Genomic DNA, 18,613 nt, shown 5'->3' with positions numbered 1-18,613 from the left:
GCACAAGCAGGGAGGAGGGGGTAGAAGGAGAGGGAGAAGCAGGCTCTCTGGGAACCTGATCAATTCCGGGACCTTGGGATCATAACCTGAGCCAAAGGCAGATGCTTAACCAGCTGAGCCACCCAGGTGCCCCTTGATTTTAGATTTTTGATCACCAGAACCTTTACTCAACATTTCTGTTGAGTAAGCCCCTCTGCTTCAGTACTTTGTTACATACAGCAGCCCTTTCAAACTAATACGGGGTGGGGGGCTGGTATTTGGGACAAGGCAAGCAACTAGTGACTTCTCAACAAACGTTAGATTTGGTTATTACTAAACTTGAAAGTGATTCTGTACACTGCCCCCTTAAGTAGGAATTAAACCCAAGGAAAAGGAAGAAAGCTTGACATTCCACCTAGTGGACTGGGGCTCAGGTGGGCGGAGTGGTGGTGTGTGCCAGGCCAACTTGGCCCTGGCCAGAGGCCGAGAAACAGAGGACAGATGGTCATCACCCCGATCTGGACAAGAACCAAATGCGGGATCCAGAGGCAATGGCGTGTTCAGCTCTGATGCAGCTCTCCTCATCTCAAAGCTCTCTCTGTGGAGGCTTCCCCTGAATTGTCCCAGCCCTTCCAAGTCGTAAGCATCCCTGACATGGGGACCAGAGTCCATTACCAATTCCCTGATCTACTCAGACCCTCCAAAACTGCCTTTGCGTATATGTGTGTGTGTGTGTGTGTGTGAGAGAGAGAGAGAGAGAGAGAGAGAGAGTGTGTGTGTGTGTGTGTGTGTGTGTGTGTAAGGTTCATTAAATCACCTAAAATGGAAATAAATGAAGCAGAATAAAGTTCCCTTTCCTCAACACTTACAGAGAGCTATCCGGCTGCTAGTTAGACAATGCCACCCTTAAACAGGGAGTAAGGAAAGGGGGAAAGTATAAGCAGGGAGGGACAGCACCCCCACCCCAGCTCTGAAACTATTCCTGGCAGGCAAAAGAGCTAAGACAGAGTGAAAGGGAGATAAGGGAACAGACCAGACCACCTGGCCCCGGAGATGTTAGTGAGTATTTCTCTTCCGCGCCTACACTGTAATCAGAGAAAATGACCAGACCTCAAAGGAGTCCATCATTAAGGGTGTTATCCATAATAGTCCTTGCTCAAACTAAGAGAGCTTAAGAATCTCACCGCCACAAGCTTCCTGGTCAAGTTTTCAGTAAAAGACCACCACTAAAAGCCCTCGTGGCAACCCATTCGGGACCCCTCTCAGTCTAGAGAGCTGCTTCTTCTTTTCTGCTCTCACCTTCACTGAATCAACTTTCACTTCACTTCACCCTATTGCGTCCACGAGATCCATTCTTCGTCTCGGTGAGACCAGAAACCTGCCATCCTGCAGCGATGGGAGCCCAACCTCTGTAGTCAGGTGACTTCTTCACTTCTATTGTCCTCCAGAGAGACAGAGGGAGCCAGGTGTGTGCATGCGACCCAAGCAATTGGGGTCCCACTTCCTCCACGCCAGCCTCCTCATGCCCGGCACGGGGAATTTGAAGCTCATTTTAAAAGAGTCTGTCCTGAGGCAGTTGGCATGCTGGGAGTATCAAGGGGGTGCTTCCTTTTTAAAGACTATAACATTTCTTTCAAGTCATTAAGGAGGTAGAGATCGTCTGAGAATGGTTCTCTCTTTTTTTTTTTTTTTTTTTTTTTTTTTTTTAAAGATTTATTTATTTGACAGATAGAGATCACAAGTAGGCAGAGAGGCAGGCAGAGAGAGAGAGAGGAGGAAGCAGGCTCCCAGCCAAGCAGAGAGCCCGATGCGGGGCTCGATCCCAGGACCCTGGGATCATGACCTGAGCCGAAGGCAGAGGCTTTAACCCACTGAGCCACCCAGGCGCCCCAGAATGGTTCTCTCTTGAAGGCAGGTGCTCTGTGCCAAATGCAATCATCCCAGCAGACAAGGCTGGCCTCTCTGCTGTCCTAGGCCCTATGCAAGATCATGGCAAGGTTGGGGAAATGAACTGGGCTCCAGTCATTGCATGGCATCACAAGTGTGACCCTCAGGCCAGCTGTTAGCTGCCCTCTGTAGTGACAGTGAGAGGCCTCGGCTCCAGCAGAAAGCTAGCCCTCCAACTGGAGGCGAAGTTCAAATTCAAACTCCTTATCCACATTCCACCCACTTCTTGCAGATCCTCCTCTCCCTCCTGGCAGCAAGAGACATAAGGGGCACTGGTTTTAGAGGGGGAAAGAATGCTGGGTGAGCTTGGGCAGTTATGCAACCTCTCCAAATTGAGGGCTTTAGTTTTCCTTCTCTAAAATGGCTTTCCTCATGAGGCTGGGAAAAGTTAAGGCTGGGTAGGGGAAGCAGTCTGTAAACAAGAAGGAATGATACAGATGGAAGCACTGGACAGCAAGGCAACTGATTATGGCCTGTACACACACAGCTTGCTTACAAGGCCAGGGTTTGTTGACCTTGGTATGACGGCTTTGCACTTGGCTTTAAAGAATATAGATGAAGGGACACCTGGGTGGCTCAGATGGTTGAGCATCTGCCTTTGGCTCGGGTCACGGTCCTGGGGTCCTGGGATCAAGTCCCGCATCGGGCTTCCAGCTCAGTGGGGATCCTGCTTCTCCCTCTCCCTCTGCCATTCCCCCTGCTTGTGTTCTCTCTCTCTCTCAAATGAATAAAATATCTAAAAAAAAAAAAATTAAAAAAAAAAAGATTGCAGACAAAGTTCAACGGGAAAAGTAGCGGACTGAATAAAGGCAAAGGGAAGTGAACCAACAATATTCAATGGGCAGGGATTTTTATCATTTTATCATTTAATCCACTCAAAAATCATTTAATCCACTCAAAAATCAACGGGGAGAGAGGTAACCAACCAAAGCAGGAAACCTGAGGTTCCCAAACTTTCTCAGTTCTCAGGGCTCTGAGTGTGTCAGCATCCCTAGGAAAAGAAATACCTAGAGGTTCTATTTGTTCTGTAGACAGGTTCAGACAGTTATGTGTGCTGATACCCCAACAACTGAGCACCGGTGGGCCCTGCACAGCTCCGGAGATTTGGAGTCAGGACACGCCCACCTCATCTCTGGTTCCATATTGAGCTTCACACATTTAGTGTTTTATCACAGCTCCATGCCTAGTCTCACGCTGATACAACATCATCAAAAGGAATGACAGGACTTAATGTTGAAATGGAACTATGGCAAGCTAGAGGTTCACACGATGGCAGACACATGTTCCCATTTCCCTTAAAAATTCAAAATTTCCCCGAGAGCCCAAGTCAGCTCACTGTGGTGCCCCAGGCTGCCTCCCTGTGTAGTCTGGAAACTGAGGTAACAAACTAATGTTCAAAGGTTTGAAGTAATTTCAGGTCAGAGCTTCTCAAATTTTCACATGCACAGGAGTGGCCTGGGGATCTTGTTTAAATATGGATTTGGGGGGCACCTGGGTGGCTCAGTTGGCTAAGCACCTGCCTTCCGCTCAGGTCATGATCCTGGAGTCCCAGAATCGAGCCTCACATTAGGCTCCCTGCTCAGTGGAGAGTCTGCTTCTCCCTCTGACCTCCCCTCTCGTGTGTGCTCTCTCTCTCTCATGCTTTCTTTCACTCTCTCTCTCAAATAAATAAATAAATGATCTTTTTAAAAAGTAAAATAAATGTGGATTTTGATTCAATAGGTCTGGGGCAGGGGCCTCAGAAGCTCCTGTTCTAACAAGCTCCTGAGTATGGAGGATGCCACAAGCTGGAGGAGTACACTTGGCGAGTAGTAAGGTGCTCAATGAAGCAGTTGGAAGAGGCTGAGCCACCATCCTAAACACCCGGGTCTCTAGAGCCCACGCTCTTCTCCACAACCACACTGTTTCCCCCATACCTAAAACTGTACAGGGAAATTTTTTACTTGTTATCAATGGACGTCCGGTTTCCAGATGGGCATTTAAAGAAGTTCAGAAGTTGCCTTACTTGCCTGATGAGGAGGACAAAGGGACAAGAAGAATGTAGATAGAATTTAAATTCCTGGGGTGCCTGGGTGGCTCAGTAGGTTAAGCATCTGATTCTTGATTTCGGCTTAGGTTATGATCTCAGGGTTGTGAGATCAAGCCCCGTGCTGGGCTCTAGGCTGGACACTGAACCTGCTTGAGACTCTCTTTCTCCCCCTGCCCCATCCCCATGCACTTGCCTGTGCGTGCGCGCGCTCTCTCTCTCTCTCTCTCTTTTTCTTAAATAAATAAATAAATGTCCTTACAACTTGTAGCCGTTTGACAACGACGTGAGACAGGCAGAGTGTAACAGTTCTCAAGGAGTTCACAATTGTCTCATTGTTAATGCTTTGCTAGAGACAAAGAGCGACCTTATCTTGACCAGCCAGACCTCCAGGTCCTTGAAGTTCCTTTCAGAAACTTCCTTGATCTCCACCTACCCTCCCCCACCAACTTAAAAGTATATAATCAATCACTCCTCAAAATCCTGGTGCAGTTCTTCGTCCTGTCCCCATGCTTTCATAAAACCACCTTTTTGCACCAGAAACATCTCAAGATCTTGACCATCCGCTCTAGGCCAGCATCGCATGGTCATCCATCCACACAATGACAAGAAACGTGGGACAAACTGAAACCCAACAACTCTTCCTAAATTCATCAGAGAACTCAGGCAACAAGACAAGCCACTGCCCCCAGCATTGGCAAGACACACAGGCGAATCCCGAGAACAGTGACCTACCGGGCTCGCAGCTCAGAGGCTCTAATCCCCAGGACACCAGGACACCAGCGCAGGATGGCGACAGCCGCGGGGTTGCTGGAGGCCCTGTGCAGGCAAGGCTGAGAGTCAGACTCCAGGAGGGGCTGGAACACGGTGATGAGAGTTACCGCTGCCTCTCGCCTCTCGGAGGGGGGTTCAGGGAGAAGTCCCCTCCTGCTTCAAGACAGGGGGTGGGGGAAAACAGCTTTTCTTAAATACACGTGGAGATTGCCGTTCTTCTAACAAGGCCAGCCCCTCAGTGAAACTGTTTTCCCAGAGCCTAGTGAACTTGGGGAAGGGAAATACTCAACTCAGCCCCTTCAGGCCTCCCCTGAGGGGAATGAAAGGACACACACACACACATACACACACACACACACACACACACCCCCCACCACCACCACAACCGCCCCCCACCCACCAAAGAGCTCTCCCGCTGGTCAAGGCGGCCCAGGGGCTCCGCAGAGCCGAGACTCCAGAGCCGAGCTAGAGAATGCTTCCCTCCACCTGCCTCGTGGCCCGCTGAGGCTCCTGTATAGCAATCAGGGCTGCTGTGAACCTCACAGGAGATGGAAGAAGACTCGGGAAATCCGAGGACAACACGGGAGACAAAATGGAGGACACCAGAGGAAAGCTCAGCTTCTGACACCTACCCCTGCAGCAACCCGCACGCGTGGCCAACCCTCAGCCAGAGAAACGTAAACCCTTACACTAATGGCCCATTTCCCTCGATTCCTTTCACCTGGTACATCACGTCCAGCTTGCAACCAAAAAAACTACAAGCCATGTTAAAGACCACCCCCACAATTTGAAGAGCCCCCAAGTCCCTGGCATATGTCCCACTGTCCCATCAGACAGTATTTACAACACACAAGTTCCCACTAAAATTATGAAGACTTTCCAGATGGAGGCCGCAGCGCATCACCCCCAGGCATGGGTCCCTCATGTGTCGGTGACCCCGAACGCAGCCCAAACGTCTGCCAGACCAAAGGCGTGGGAGCTGTGTAGCCCGGGGCTTGCTCATACCCGAACTCTGCTTCGGATCCCTCCCAGGAACTAGCTCTGGAGAGGACTGTGGGTTTTTTGTTTTGTTTTGTTTTAAAGATTTTATTTATTTATTTGACAGAGATCACAAGCAGGCAGAGGGGCAGACAGAGAGAGAGGAGGAAGCAGGCTCCCTGCCGAGCAGAGAGCCCGATGCGGGGCTTGATCCCAGGATCCTGGGATCCTGACCTGAGCTGAAGGCAGAGGCTTTAACCCAGTGAGCCACCCAGGCGCCCCGAGGACTGTGTTTTGAGCCTGGGGTCCTCACCAACTCTGTGACCCTGTCAATCATTACCCTGTTCCCCAGCCCCACCTCAAGCCCAGCTGGCCCATGGAAGCCCAGGTGCTTTCTCTTTGGATGCCTGCCCTTGCCCAGAGAGCAAAGCCAGCATCCTACCCCCGGAAGAGACCCCTGTTTCTGCGTGTGCCTGTAGTGTTCCATCAACACCGCCGGGCAGTCTACAACACTTAGATCTGCTCAGCTGTTTTGAGGAGGAAACAGTGTATAGATAAAATTCCGAGCGGTCTTTGCAGAAACAACTCAATTGAATGACATTCCCAGGAGATGTTTACTTAAAGCAAATCAAAGCTATTCCACGAGAAGAGCGATAAGATACATGCAACGGGATCTCATTGCAAAAAGGAGTCACTTTGGGCACCTGGGTGGCTCAGTTATTTCAGTGTCTGACTCTTGATTTCGTCTCAGGTCACGAACTCATGGTTGTGAAATGGAACCCTGCATCAGACTCACGTGCTGGGCATGGAAACTTTGGGATTCTCTTTCTCTCTCTCTGCCTCTGGCCTGCCCCTAAAAAAAAGAAGGGGTTACCTCAACATAGAAATGAGAACATGAAAGAATTCAGAAAAAAATCAACAAAGCCCTGGTCCCACTGGGTATTCCTGCGAGCCAACAGAATTGAGGCACCAAGTCCTAGTCCATGGAGCCTGCTGGAAGCAGCAGAGGATCTCCTGCAAAGGGAGGGGGGTCCCCCACGTGGCAGCAGGAACCTTGAAAGGAAAGTAACTTGCAGTCTGCAATCACAAGTGCCTTGCTGAAGGTGGACCCTGGAGAAATGAAAGACGCATTCCTTCTGCCAAGTTCCCAAATGCATGTAGATTAGCAGAGTGTGGTCCGGAGCTAAGCTTGGGTGGCAGGAACAAAAGAGAGCTGGGGGACTTTGGTTTTGCTCCTGAGGGGACACAGTGGAGGAACTGAGTGGGACCTGGAGCCTGCATAGCCAAGGGATTTTTTTTTTTTTTTTTAATACAGGGATGTCATGAATTCAATGTTAAATTGTCTGTGTTGCTACAGTAATGGGATGGTATGAAATACTGATTGAAATCCATCTTTTTTTTTTTAACATATTGTCAGAGAGATGGAGCACAAGCAGGGGTATGGCAGGCAGAGGGAGAGGCAGGCCCCCCACTGAGAGGGGGGCTCCATCTCAGGACCCTGCGATCATGACCTGAGCTGAAGGCAGGTGCTTCACCGACTGAGCCACCCAGGCATTCCTGGGATCCATTTCTGACTCCAGAGGCTACAGTAAAGGGCAGGGAAAACGAAAATCCGCCAAGTCCTTGTATTCTTCAGGTACGCCAGGGCTACCAATCTTCACAGGGAACCTATGCAGACAGTGAGCTAGACCAACCAAGTTAACAGCCCCCCTCCCTGGACACACAGATAGGCCTGTGTACAGTGAAGGATGAAGCTTGCACCAAAAAAAAGGCCTGGCCCCGCTGTGCTCCCGGGTAGTAATCTCTGAGCCCTGGGAATGTCCTGAGAAGAGTGTATTTGTTTACATGGGGGCCTTGGGTCACACCAGTCTATGCCAACAAAGTGATGTACGGTGGGGACCGTGGACCATGTGATTTCAGCTTGCTCTCTGAAGGCTGCAGGCTAGAGGCTGAGACGGAAGACAGTCACATGAGCAGGCAGCCATGTCTGCATGACCACTCCCAGGAAATAACTGGGAGACCAAGACTTCCATGAGTTTCTCTGGTTTGCAGTACTCTGTGTCAGCTCACACAGTTGCTCCCGCTGCTTGGGTTCCCTCTCTTGCTGTCTCTCTCTGTCAAATAAGTAAATAAAATAAAAGCTTAAAACAAATAAAAAAAAAAGGAGGTGATTGGAAAGGAAGAGTCAGTCTGAGATGTGGAGGGAGGCTTGAACAGAGCCCAGTGGAGGAGCTACTAAAAAAAGGTTTCACACTTACACCTTCCCACTGGGGGGTGCCTCAGTGAAGCTGGCCTTCTCCGGAATCCCCTCTGCACAGCGCTGTCATTCTTAATCCTGACTGTACTTGAGAAGCACTGAACACACCTGGGCCTTGTCTCCAGAGATTCTAATTTAATTTGTCTGTTCTGGAGGTTTAACATTACATCATTTTTAGCTAGCTTTATCAGGAAATAATTGACAATGAAATTACCAGTTTGAGATTAAAAAAAAAATTTATGTATTTATTTGATGAGAGAGAGAAAGCAGAGGGAGAGGCAGATTCCCTGCCGAGCAAGGAGCCTAATACAGGGCTCATTCCCAGGACCTGGGATTAGCACCTGGGCAGAAGGCAGATGCTTATCTGACTGAGCCACCCAGGTGCCCCAGTTTGTTGAGCTTTGAGAAATGTTTACAGGAATATAAACATGTCAATCATCATGATGAAAAATATATGCATCTCCCCAGAATGTTCCTGATTGATTTGGGTGGCTTGCAAACAACATAAATGTATTTTTCCCAGTTCTGGAGGCTGGAATGTCCAAGATCAAGGAACAAGCAAGGTCAAGTTCCAGTGAGAGCCTGCCTCCTGGTTTATAGCTGGCCCCCTCTCTCTGTATCTGCACATGGAGCCTCTTTTTACCAGGCACTAACCCCCTTTATGAGGGCTTTACCCTCGTGACCTAATCCCCTCCCAAAGGCCCCACCTCCTCATACCATCAACCTTTGGGGTTAGGATTCAACATATGGAGGGGGACACATTCAGACCAGAAGAGTTTCCTTGTACATCTGTAGAGTTAATGCACTATACATTGCTCTAACCCCCGGCCCCAGGCAAACTATGATCTAATTCTGTCCCTATACTTGTGCCTTTTCTAGAATTCACATAAATCGAAGTGTATATCATGTCACTGGGTCTAACTTCTTTCACTTGGTGTTGTGCTTTGAGGTTTATCCACCTTGTGTTCAACAGTAGCTCGTCACTTTTTACTGCTGAATGTTTGCCAATCTGTGTATATACTGTAATTTCTTGCGGTTTGTTTGTTTGTTTATCCATTCACCAACTGATAGATATTTGGGTCTGGCCTGGGACCCCTGACTGAAGGTCTTGCAGATCCCCTTTCTCCAGCGGGGCTGAAGCGCTCAGCGGCACCGCAAGCGTGGCAGCCACTAGATGGCGCTCCGCGCTCACACTGAACTCGAGAAAAGTTCGCAGGCGCAGAATCTGGTGGTTGCCTCATCATCCTTCAAGTACCACAGGCCCACAGTCTAAGGCCCACCGTCCTTTTAGGGACCTACAAAAGTTTTAAAATTTCTTTTAAAATCAAGAGTCAAAAAGGAATATAATATTCCTGGATTATATTCATCTTTATACCAATATGTTTATATACATATACACTCAGCTATTCTTTATATATGCATACCTTATATATTTATTTTTTTTACTGCAGGAAGGATTCCATGAAAGCAAAGTGTCTAGGGTCCACAAAAGTCCCAACTTGGCCTGGATTATTTCTCCACATCACATTTACTGTGTGCATAAAAAATGTCATTGGAAGTTCAGGCAGGTCCCAGGGTACATCTCTCCTTATGAACATCTACCAAGATGCACACATTCATTTATTTATCTAACTCAATAAATTCATTCTCAGTCAAATTCCTCTTGATCTTACCTCCTAAATTTCGCTCCAATCTGTCACCTTCCCTGTGCACCCACGCGGCCACCTAAGTACCAGTCACCGGCCTGTTTCCCCATGGATTAGGACATTAGTCTCTGGTTGGCCTCTCTGCTTCCAGCACCTCTCTGTTAGCAGCCAGAGAGCAACCCTGAAGAGCTCTAAGCTGTTAGTTAGCCTTTGCGTGCTTACAAATGTTTCACACAGAGGACACACCTTCCTAGTCATCACCTCACCCGATAAAATCCACCTGCCCCTTCAATGCCCATCTCCGCGGGCTCTGGCTCTCTGCAGCCTCTCCTTGCTCCTCTCCAAAGTCTGGCTCCTCCATGTGCCACCTTAGCTGTACCATATTTGTGTGTTTATATTTTTTCCTTATCATGTTATGGGGGTGTGTGTGTGCATGTTTCTCTTGTGCGCAGAGGACTACTATTTTTAGAGCGGCCACTAGATGCTGGACACTGTGCTACACATAGAAAGCTCTGTGTCCCTCCAATTCGCCTCTCATTTTTAGGTGACCAACTTACCCTACTTTGCCTGGAACTTTCTACGTTTTAGCTCTAAAAGTCCTGGGTTCCAGGAAACTCCTCAATCTCAGGTAAAAGGGGATGGATGGCTAGTCATCCTAGACAAGGAGCCCATCATACAGATGAGAAAACTACGGCTCAGAGAAGTTACAAAAACTCAGCAAAGCCCATAAAGCTAGTTAGTGCTGAGGGACCTGGGCTGTGTCCTTCAGAAAATCAGTCCTCTTTCCACCATGGCATGCTGCCTGTTCACAGTAGTCAACTTTGTAGCTTCATACCTATGATGATTCTGCATATATTAAATATTTGATGGATGAGTGAATGAATGAACAAATTCTCCAATAGAGAATCAAAACAGTTACCACCTAATGAGATAATGAGCTAGCCAAGCCGTCTCTCCTCCCTCTCTGGGATTCTGTGTAGTCACAGAATGTTAGAAAACTGGGCTCTGAGGGGAGAGATGACTTGCCCAAGGTCACACATCTGGGAAGAAGGTGGAGCAGGAACCAGAACGCAGGTTTCCTGACTCAGGATCTGGGCTTACTACAGAACTGAGTGAAATAAACCAAAGCGTAGAGGGAAGAGTAGGAGAAAACTGGACTGTTTTGTTTTGTTTTACATCTAACTGAAGATGTTAAGCAGCTCTGAATGGCCACGATCTGCACCATTAAAAAACAAAAACAAAAAACAAGATTGAGAACTTCTTTTTTAAAAAAAGGTAACTAACAAAATAACAACATCTAGTGTTCCAAGTCGGGAGGGCTTATTACTGGAGCAGGAAAGGCAGGAGGTACCAAATTTGCCAACCAGAGGGAGCCTTTTTTCTTGTCGATCCTCCCTAATTCCACTTGGAAACAGTCAAGACTTGGGTTCAAACCAATCGGGCATCTCCAAAACGGAGGGAGTGTTTGGAGACCAAGTGGCCAGGCACGGCCAGCCGGAGAAGGGGCCATGCACACTGCGACTGCGGCACAGCTCTGAAATGCCCACTTTGTCTCCAGTTTTATGAGCAGCTCTTGGCTTCCAGGCTTTGTTTGTGCTTTGTCCCAGGCCTTTACTGACCTCTTTGATTCGGAAGGGAAGCTCAGCCCCAGGCAAATGGGAATTTCAATGCACAATGGAAACGGTTCCTCTAGGGAGTTGGCTGGTCCCAGCATCTCGACTCTGGCCTTTCCAGAGAAGTGTGGCCTCACTGTGCTTGGGGCAAAGAACAAAGACGCCCCAGTGGCAACTACTGGGGCCAATGTAAGTGCCTGAGGGATGAAAAGTTGATGACTTTCCCCTCTTTTCCTCCTGGATCTGCCCTCAAGGCTCTTTTATGGGAAAGACGGGAGGAGGGAAGGAATAATCCTTTGTCTTAGCCTTTTGTGTGTCCCCCATTCCCAATACCCCAATCTAGTGGGCTGCAGGTGGCCCATTGAGTCCATACCTAGGAGTGTTCCAGATGCTTTTAAGTGGCTGAGGAAACAGGGCTGCTCAGCCATTAGGAGAGTGGAAATCCTTAGCCTTCAGGGCGAGCCACCCAGGTAATCAGCCCTGGTAGGACTGTTGGGACAACAGAGCAGAGGAGAAAGTTGAGCAGAGGAGGAGGATTCCCCACACCCCCAACCAGCATGAGTGTTGTTTCTGAGCACAGCTTAGTTAATGTCTCCCACGCTGCTCTGAGCTGTGGATGGCGCTCCAGAGCCTCAAGGAGGAACGTGACAATGTGCACTCTAGACTCCGGGACCGACTGCTGCTCCCACGAACCTCACGGTTGGCTTACCTGGAATCTGCTCTGGGAAAGAGAACTTGGATTCCCCTGAGCCATAAGGGCTCAGAACATGCTGAAATTGCTACCAGGTCTTTGGACAGACAGACCCCAGAACAGTGGGAGGGGCCAAAGGGGACCTCCCTGGGCTCAACCCCAGCTGTGGGAGATGCTCACCTGTCAGGCAGGTTCACGGTTATGGCCACCCTCCCAGGGTCTTGAAGTGACCCCTGGCCGAGGTGGCCTCGTGATGGAGAGACTCCCATGTGTAGCCACTGGTGTCCTGTCCCCGGCTCCGTGACAGTTACCTTCGCCTTCCAGCAACCACACCACTACCTGCCACCAAATCAGTGGTTAAGACGGCAGTCTGTTCCCTGAGAGACCATCTACTCCAGTCAGGAGGGGAGGGGTCGCGCAGCAGTGCACAGGCTGTCGCCTCGTTGGAGGAGGTCAACCTGAGGGGCGGGAGGGTCCAGAGGCTACCCTCAGAGGGAAAGCCAAGGAGGCCGGGGGCCGGGAAAGAGCCACTTTCCTGAAGGTCAAGGAGGGGATGCAGGCGGGGCAGTTGACGCCCCGCGGGGCAGGTAAGTCGGCTTCGCCAACCTAGTCCCAGGTGTAGCACAGCGCCTCCTAGGCCACGGAGGACCGCTCTGCACCAGTTGTTGAACGAGCAGTCCGAAGGCCTGGGAGCCAGGGTACCTGAAAGATGTAACTGGGCTGGAGTGAAGCCAGGTGGGATGGGGAGAAGGGTGGGATGGGGGGTGGGCGACAGTCCCGGAGGAGAGGGGGAAGCGGAGGTCAGATGGGAGGCGCCCGCTCCGCCCTGTTTGGGATTTTCACGTTCTCCGGAGAGCACGGCCAGTGCGGGGAGCTGGGAGGAGTGGGGACTTGCTGAGTCATCCCAGCCCGCCCTCACCCTTCTCATCCGCTAAGGAGACAACAGGTGGCAGTGCCCCCCCCCCCCCCCAACCCTTCAAGCATCAGCATTCTGTAGTCGGGCTCCTTTCTCATTCCCTGATTTCTGTATTTTCAAAAAGGCTCTGCATTGTGCTGGAAAAACAGAGAACAAAGCCTTCTAGCCCGAGGCCCGGCAAGGACGGCAGCACAGCCCTCGCCTCTCGCTCTGCTGCCGGCCTTGACAGGGTCCCTTTGTGTCCTCCGATTTCACCCGCCCCACAAGAACCGCAGTTTCAACAGAGGTTGAAGTTCTGCGCAGGATAGTCGCATGCCCACCAGATGTCGCTAATGTCTCGCATTTTGGTCACGACCGTTTGCAGGGCCCCCGTCCATCAAGGATAAGCATGAGGCACCGAAAGTGCACTGTGAGCGGGCCGAGCACGTGGCAAAAAAAAAAAAAAAAAAAAAAAAAAAAAAAAAAAAAAATCCTTTTTCCCAGGATTGTTCCGAAGTTAAAAGAAAGTTCTCTCTTATAATGGATAAAGTCTGTACAACGGAAACTTTGAGTTGCAAACCTAGGACCACCTTAAAACACTTGTTTTGAGGGCCTATGAGAAATCCGGTTTTAGGCATATTGCATTCCACTTGGCTAACTGCAGTCCCCAGAATCTGGGATGACAAAATCATAACTCATATTTCTTCATTTCTCCCCAGATGGGAAGTCTGAATGAGAATGCAGCCCCGGAAGGAACGTGGTGAAGTCAAAGTTGAAGGTGTGGTTGACAGGGAAGCGAGTTGTGTGGGCAGCCTTGCTGGTGGCCCCACGGAGAGCTTGCTGCCCAGCGGGGTGGTATATGTTGGGTGGCCCTTGGAAGGGATGGGTGCTTCCACGTCATTCTACACAGCTGTGCCGGGCATGCTTGGAGCGCAGAGCCCACGGTCTGAAGGAGTGTTATTTAGCTTAAATCAGCCAGAAGCACATGCCCATCCTACACAAGACCCAGCTTTTCCCTTTGACCCTGGTGAAAATTCCAGAAATGGATGGGCACGAATGTCCAGCATATCTAGCATACACACCAGACTGGTGTAGAGAAACCCCTGTGGGCTCCCCAGTGGACCCCTCAAGCCCAATACATCCCAGACTGAGCTCTTGATAGTCTCCTTCAAACCTGCTGCCTCTGACGGCTTTCTCATACCAGACAATTACAATGACATCATTCCAGTTTCTCGGGCCAAAATCCTTTGGGTTAACCTTGACTCCTCCTTCTTTCCACATTCAGTCTGTCAGTACCTACCGGCATACCTACCTTCTAAATATATCTAGAATTATTCTACTTCATACCACCCCACTTACCCCACCTGGTGGAAATCACCATTGTATCTTGCTTGGATCACTCCAGTAGCTTCCTAACTGATTTCCCGGCTTCCACGCTTACCCCATTTTTGGTCTCTTGGGAAGTCAGCAGGCAACATGATCTTGCTGAAACACAAATCAGAGCGTGTCATTCTCTGCTTCAAACCTTCCGGTGGTTTCTCCTTTGAGCTAGAGGAAACACCCAGGCTCTGTGCGTTCTGGACGTATTATCTCTGGCCTCCTCTCCTTCTCTCCCCTCGCTGACTGGCTCCAGCCACACCAGACTCCATGCTGGTCCTTAAAGTCTGGGTGCACTGGGCGCCTGGGTGGCTCAGTGGGTTAAAGCCTCTGCCTTTGGCTCAGGTCGTGATCCCATCATCCTGGGATCGAGTCCCACATGGGGGGTGGGGTGTCTCTGCTCAGCAGGGAGCCTGCTTCCCTCTCTCTCTCTACCTACTTGTGATCTCTGTCAAATAAATAAATTAAAAAAAAAATCTTTAAAAAAAAAAGTCTGGGTGCACCTTCAGGATCTTGACACTTGCTGTTCTTGCTGCCTGGGATGCCCTTCCCTCAAGGATTTGCAAGGCTGGCTCCCTCCCTCATTTCAGTTCTTCTCACCAAGTCTCTACTCTTTTCCCAGGGCCCCCATAACAAAGTCCCACAAACTGGATCTCGCAGTTCCGGGGCTGGAAATCAGAAATGAAGGTGTTGGCAGGGTCAGTTCCTTCCGAGGGCTGTGAGTGAGAGTCTGTTCCGGGCCTCTCTCCTCGGTTTGAAGCAACTGTCGCCATGTTCGGGCAGTGTTCTCCCTGTGTGGTCTCCGAATTTGCTGTTCTTATAAGGACACCAGTTTTACTAGATGACCCATCACGGCAACATGATTTTAAATCTGTACAGACCCAATCTCCAACTAAGGTCACGTTCTGAAATCCTAGCTGTTAGGATTCCACCATGGGAGTTTTTTGGGGACCAAGGCAACCCACAGCAATGGCCTCCCCTGGCTGACCTGTCGAACATTGTACCCACCTCCCTGGCACGCTCCAATCCCCTTCCCCTTCCCTCCTTTTTACCGTCTGAGCTATTCCCAATGATTTTACTTCTGCATCCTATTTATTGTCTAGCTCTCCAAGGGGACTGGAGCTCCAAAAAGGGATCTTCGTTATGCTTGTGGCCGTTTTTCCACCACTTAGAAGACTCCCTGCCACACACAGGTGCTCAAGAAATGTGTGTGAGGGAGTTGATGAAGCGTGATACAGATTAGCATTAGCTTACTATTAAGAGAGGAGCGAGGGAGAGACAAAGTTACTGGGTGATTTAGGGAAGAAAAGCACTAGGTAAGTGTAACCTGAAGTCCAGCGTGGGCTGTCCCTCCTGCTTTCGACCTCTTGGGCTTTTCTGCCTTACAAAGGGCTTGTCATCTCCAACCAGGGCTCAGTCTGGGCTCAGTCTTCTAGTGCTTGCCTCAACAGACTCTAAATGAACCACAGAAAATTCCATTGAGGACAAGCGTCTGTCCTCAGTCTCAGGTCAGAAGCATGATGCTTCTACAGGTTGCCCCCAGGAAGCACGAAGCTTGTTAGGGGGAGCTTATGCCCAAGGGTTCCCGGGTCTGGGGTGGGAGCAGGGGGCCTGCAGGGGATGGGGTGGGAGGGGCCCAGGAAAAGCCCTCCCCAGAGCTGCAAGTGGTGGGGTGGCCCCGGATCAGGTATGAATAGGCCCAAGGCCTGATATGCCTTTCTTCTCTGTGTTCATCTTGAATGACAGTGTGAATGCTGACATTGGAAGGACCCCAGCTTTGTAGGCTCTATGCAGACATCTTTGCTCAGATCAATCAGCAAACATTCAGGGCGCCGTTGCTCTGTCCCAGGGTCACACGGGGCCCGTGGGGATTCGAAAGGAAATCTACTCGTATCTCACTCTAACACGCACAGAGGACTCTCAAACGCACCGTCCGTTTCATGGTCACAGCTGCCCGGTGGCAAAGATGGTGCTAATTCTCTTGTTTGACAATTGAGAGCAGTAAGTGTAAGAGAAGTTCAAGGATTTGCCTAGAGGAGGGTAGAAATGTGGGTGCAAATCTGCTGGCATGCATCCAGTCGCCCCCGTCATCGTCGTCTTCTTCATCCCTATCAGTTGCTACCACTTGAGCACCAACTGCATACCGGGCATTGTAGTCAGCACTTTACATGCATCCTACTGTGGTTCTCGTACCACCCTGTGAGGTGGGAGTATATGAACCCCGGGTTAGTTTATCTTATTTTTATTAAATACTTTATGTATTTGAGAGAGAGAGAATGAAAGCGAGCGGCCATGAGAAGGGGAAGGTCAAAGGGAGAAGCAGACCCCCTGCTGAGCAGGAAGCCTGATGCGGGACTCCATCCCTGGACTCCTGACTCAGGCCATGACCTGAGCTGAAGGCCGCTGCTCAACCAAATGAGCCACCCAGGAGTCCTGAGCCCCCGTTTATGATACACAGAAAAGGCAGCTAAAATCAAGGTGGGAACTTGCACTAGTTCGCCCAACTCCTCAATGTCTGAGCCTGACCTCAGCCTGGCAGTCCGCCTCAGAGGCTATGCTGTTCAGCGTTTTCCTGACCCTGGAGGTAGCCTGCCCTGGATGGGAGGCAAGACAACACGGGGTGGTTCCCCAGAGAGCACCGGTGGGCCCTGATCCCGAGAACTCAGGGATAAGGGATTCCTGTGGGGGATGGGATCTCCCAAGGGGGCTTTAGAGAGGACAAGCCTTACTTGGTAGGGACGGAAGGGGGCTCGGGCGGAGTGTGTTTGGTGGGGTGGGGTGGGGGTGGGGGGAGAGAAGAGACAGGGCAGGCCTGGGTGCTGGATCCCGGTAGGGGGCTGGGAGAAGGCACACTGGGGCCAAACGGCAGAGCAGGGCACACAGAGGCCGCTGAATGGACAATTTTCCCTTACTGCGTCTCCTCCTTACCCCACAGGAGGCAGTTGCAGGCTGGGTACCCAGAAGCAGCCCCCCGCCTAGTGAGTCCAAGGCCTTTATTGGGTTTTTTATCGCCGGCACTCACCTCTGGTAGGACTGAGGAGTCAGCATCAGCGCAGGACAGGAAACAGGCTCCTTTCCGGCCCCCTTCCCCTGCCTTTTCCCTTCCAGTTTGAGGCGGAGCCGGAGCCGGGTCAAGTGAATACAAAGGGGGCAGGAACAGTTATTTCCCACGTCAGCCAAGTCGCTTCGGTAAAAAACAAAAAACAAAAAACGAAAAAACCCAAAGCAAAACAAAACTAATTAGCTCTAGCAGTCACGGATCTGCACCAGCTTTCTTAGCAGCCGGTGGCTGGAAGGGACCCTGAAGGTCTCCTGGCGTCGCCCTCATCATTAGCTGCGGATTAATTATCTATAGGACTTTAAGGTTTAATACTTTGAAAGTAGCAAATAAGCCTCGCATACACTTACTTATTTAGCAATTATTTTCTAGGTGCCAATTCCCCACTGCCCCCCCGCCCCGAATATCGGTTTAAAGAGGGAACCAAATTATCAGTCTCCTGGGGCAGCTGCCTGATGTCTTGGGCACTGGAGAGGCAAGCAGAGGCCAGGAGGTAAAGCCCTTGCATGCCCCTGAGCTTTCGCTCTATAGCCTGGGGCGCTACTGAAGGATTTTGAGCTGGGCAGAAGCATGATCACATTTGTGTTTTAGGAAACAAAATTTTTGAGGGCAGTTTGGAGATTTTATGGGGGGGAATTCATGGGACTGCCCGTGATGAGGGAAGGACACAGGTAGGTGACTGTAATGACGGAAAGACTGGACAGCAAAGGTCTGAGCTCAGTCTCAGGGATGGGATGGGGCTGCTGGTGGAGACACTGACAAACAGGGGGTGTCGGAGTGGGGAGACAAGATGGTCGCCACACCATGGACTTGGCCTGGTGGTGTATCACCGTGTGAGATTCCCCCAGAGAAAGGGACCTCTGAGTTACGTGATGCCAGAGACCCACTATTGTCATAAAACTTGGGAAAGATCTTGCCATTGCCTTAAGTCTTCCATGTGGGCTAATTATTTTTGACACTTGAATCTTTCTTTCCTTTTTTTTTTTTTTTAAGGTTTATTTATTTGAGAGAGAAAGAGAATGAGAGCAAAAGCGTGAGCAGCAGAGGAAGAGAATCTCAAACAGACACCTCGCTGGGCACAGAACCCAACTCGGGGTTCGATCTCATGACCCTGAGATCACAACCTGAGCTGACATCAAGAGTCAGACGCTTAGCCAACTGTACCACCCAGGTGCCCCAAGACTTGAATCTTTCTGCTGCACTGTTTTTGGTTTTGTTTTTGTCAGAACTGTAAGAACAAGTGGTCCACTGCAGAGATTTTCTCGGAACATGATTTTTTTTTTTTTTTTTTTTTTTTTTAGAACATGATTATTTTCACACAAGTTCTAACTAGAAATTACAGCCCCTAACCACACACAGACAACGTGGGACC

At 50.1% G+C, this 18,613-nt stretch overlaps 1 long non-coding RNA gene across 1 annotated transcript; it reads right to left on the bottom strand.

Moving 5' to 3' along the window:
* Positions 1–11,593: 11,593 nt before the first annotated feature.
* On the bottom strand, positions 11,594–17,262 carry LOC123952189. The gene is made up of 4 exons (XR_006820570.1): positions 17,206–17,262; positions 15,511–15,637; positions 12,092–12,250; positions 11,594–11,709 (listed from the first exon to the last, which is right to left on the bottom strand). It is a non-coding gene; the product is annotated as an uncharacterized LOC123952189 (long non-coding RNA).
* Positions 17,263–18,613: the final 1,351 nt, after the last annotated feature.

Source organism: Meles meles, chromosome 10, assembly GCF_922984935.1.
Source record: "Meles meles chromosome 10, mMelMel3.1 paternal haplotype, whole genome shotgun sequence".
Classification (NCBI taxonomy): domain Eukaryota; kingdom Metazoa; phylum Chordata; class Mammalia; order Carnivora; family Mustelidae; genus Meles; species Meles meles.
Note: the sequence above shows the minus strand (reverse complement) of the source record. Positions and strands in the feature narration are given on the sequence as shown.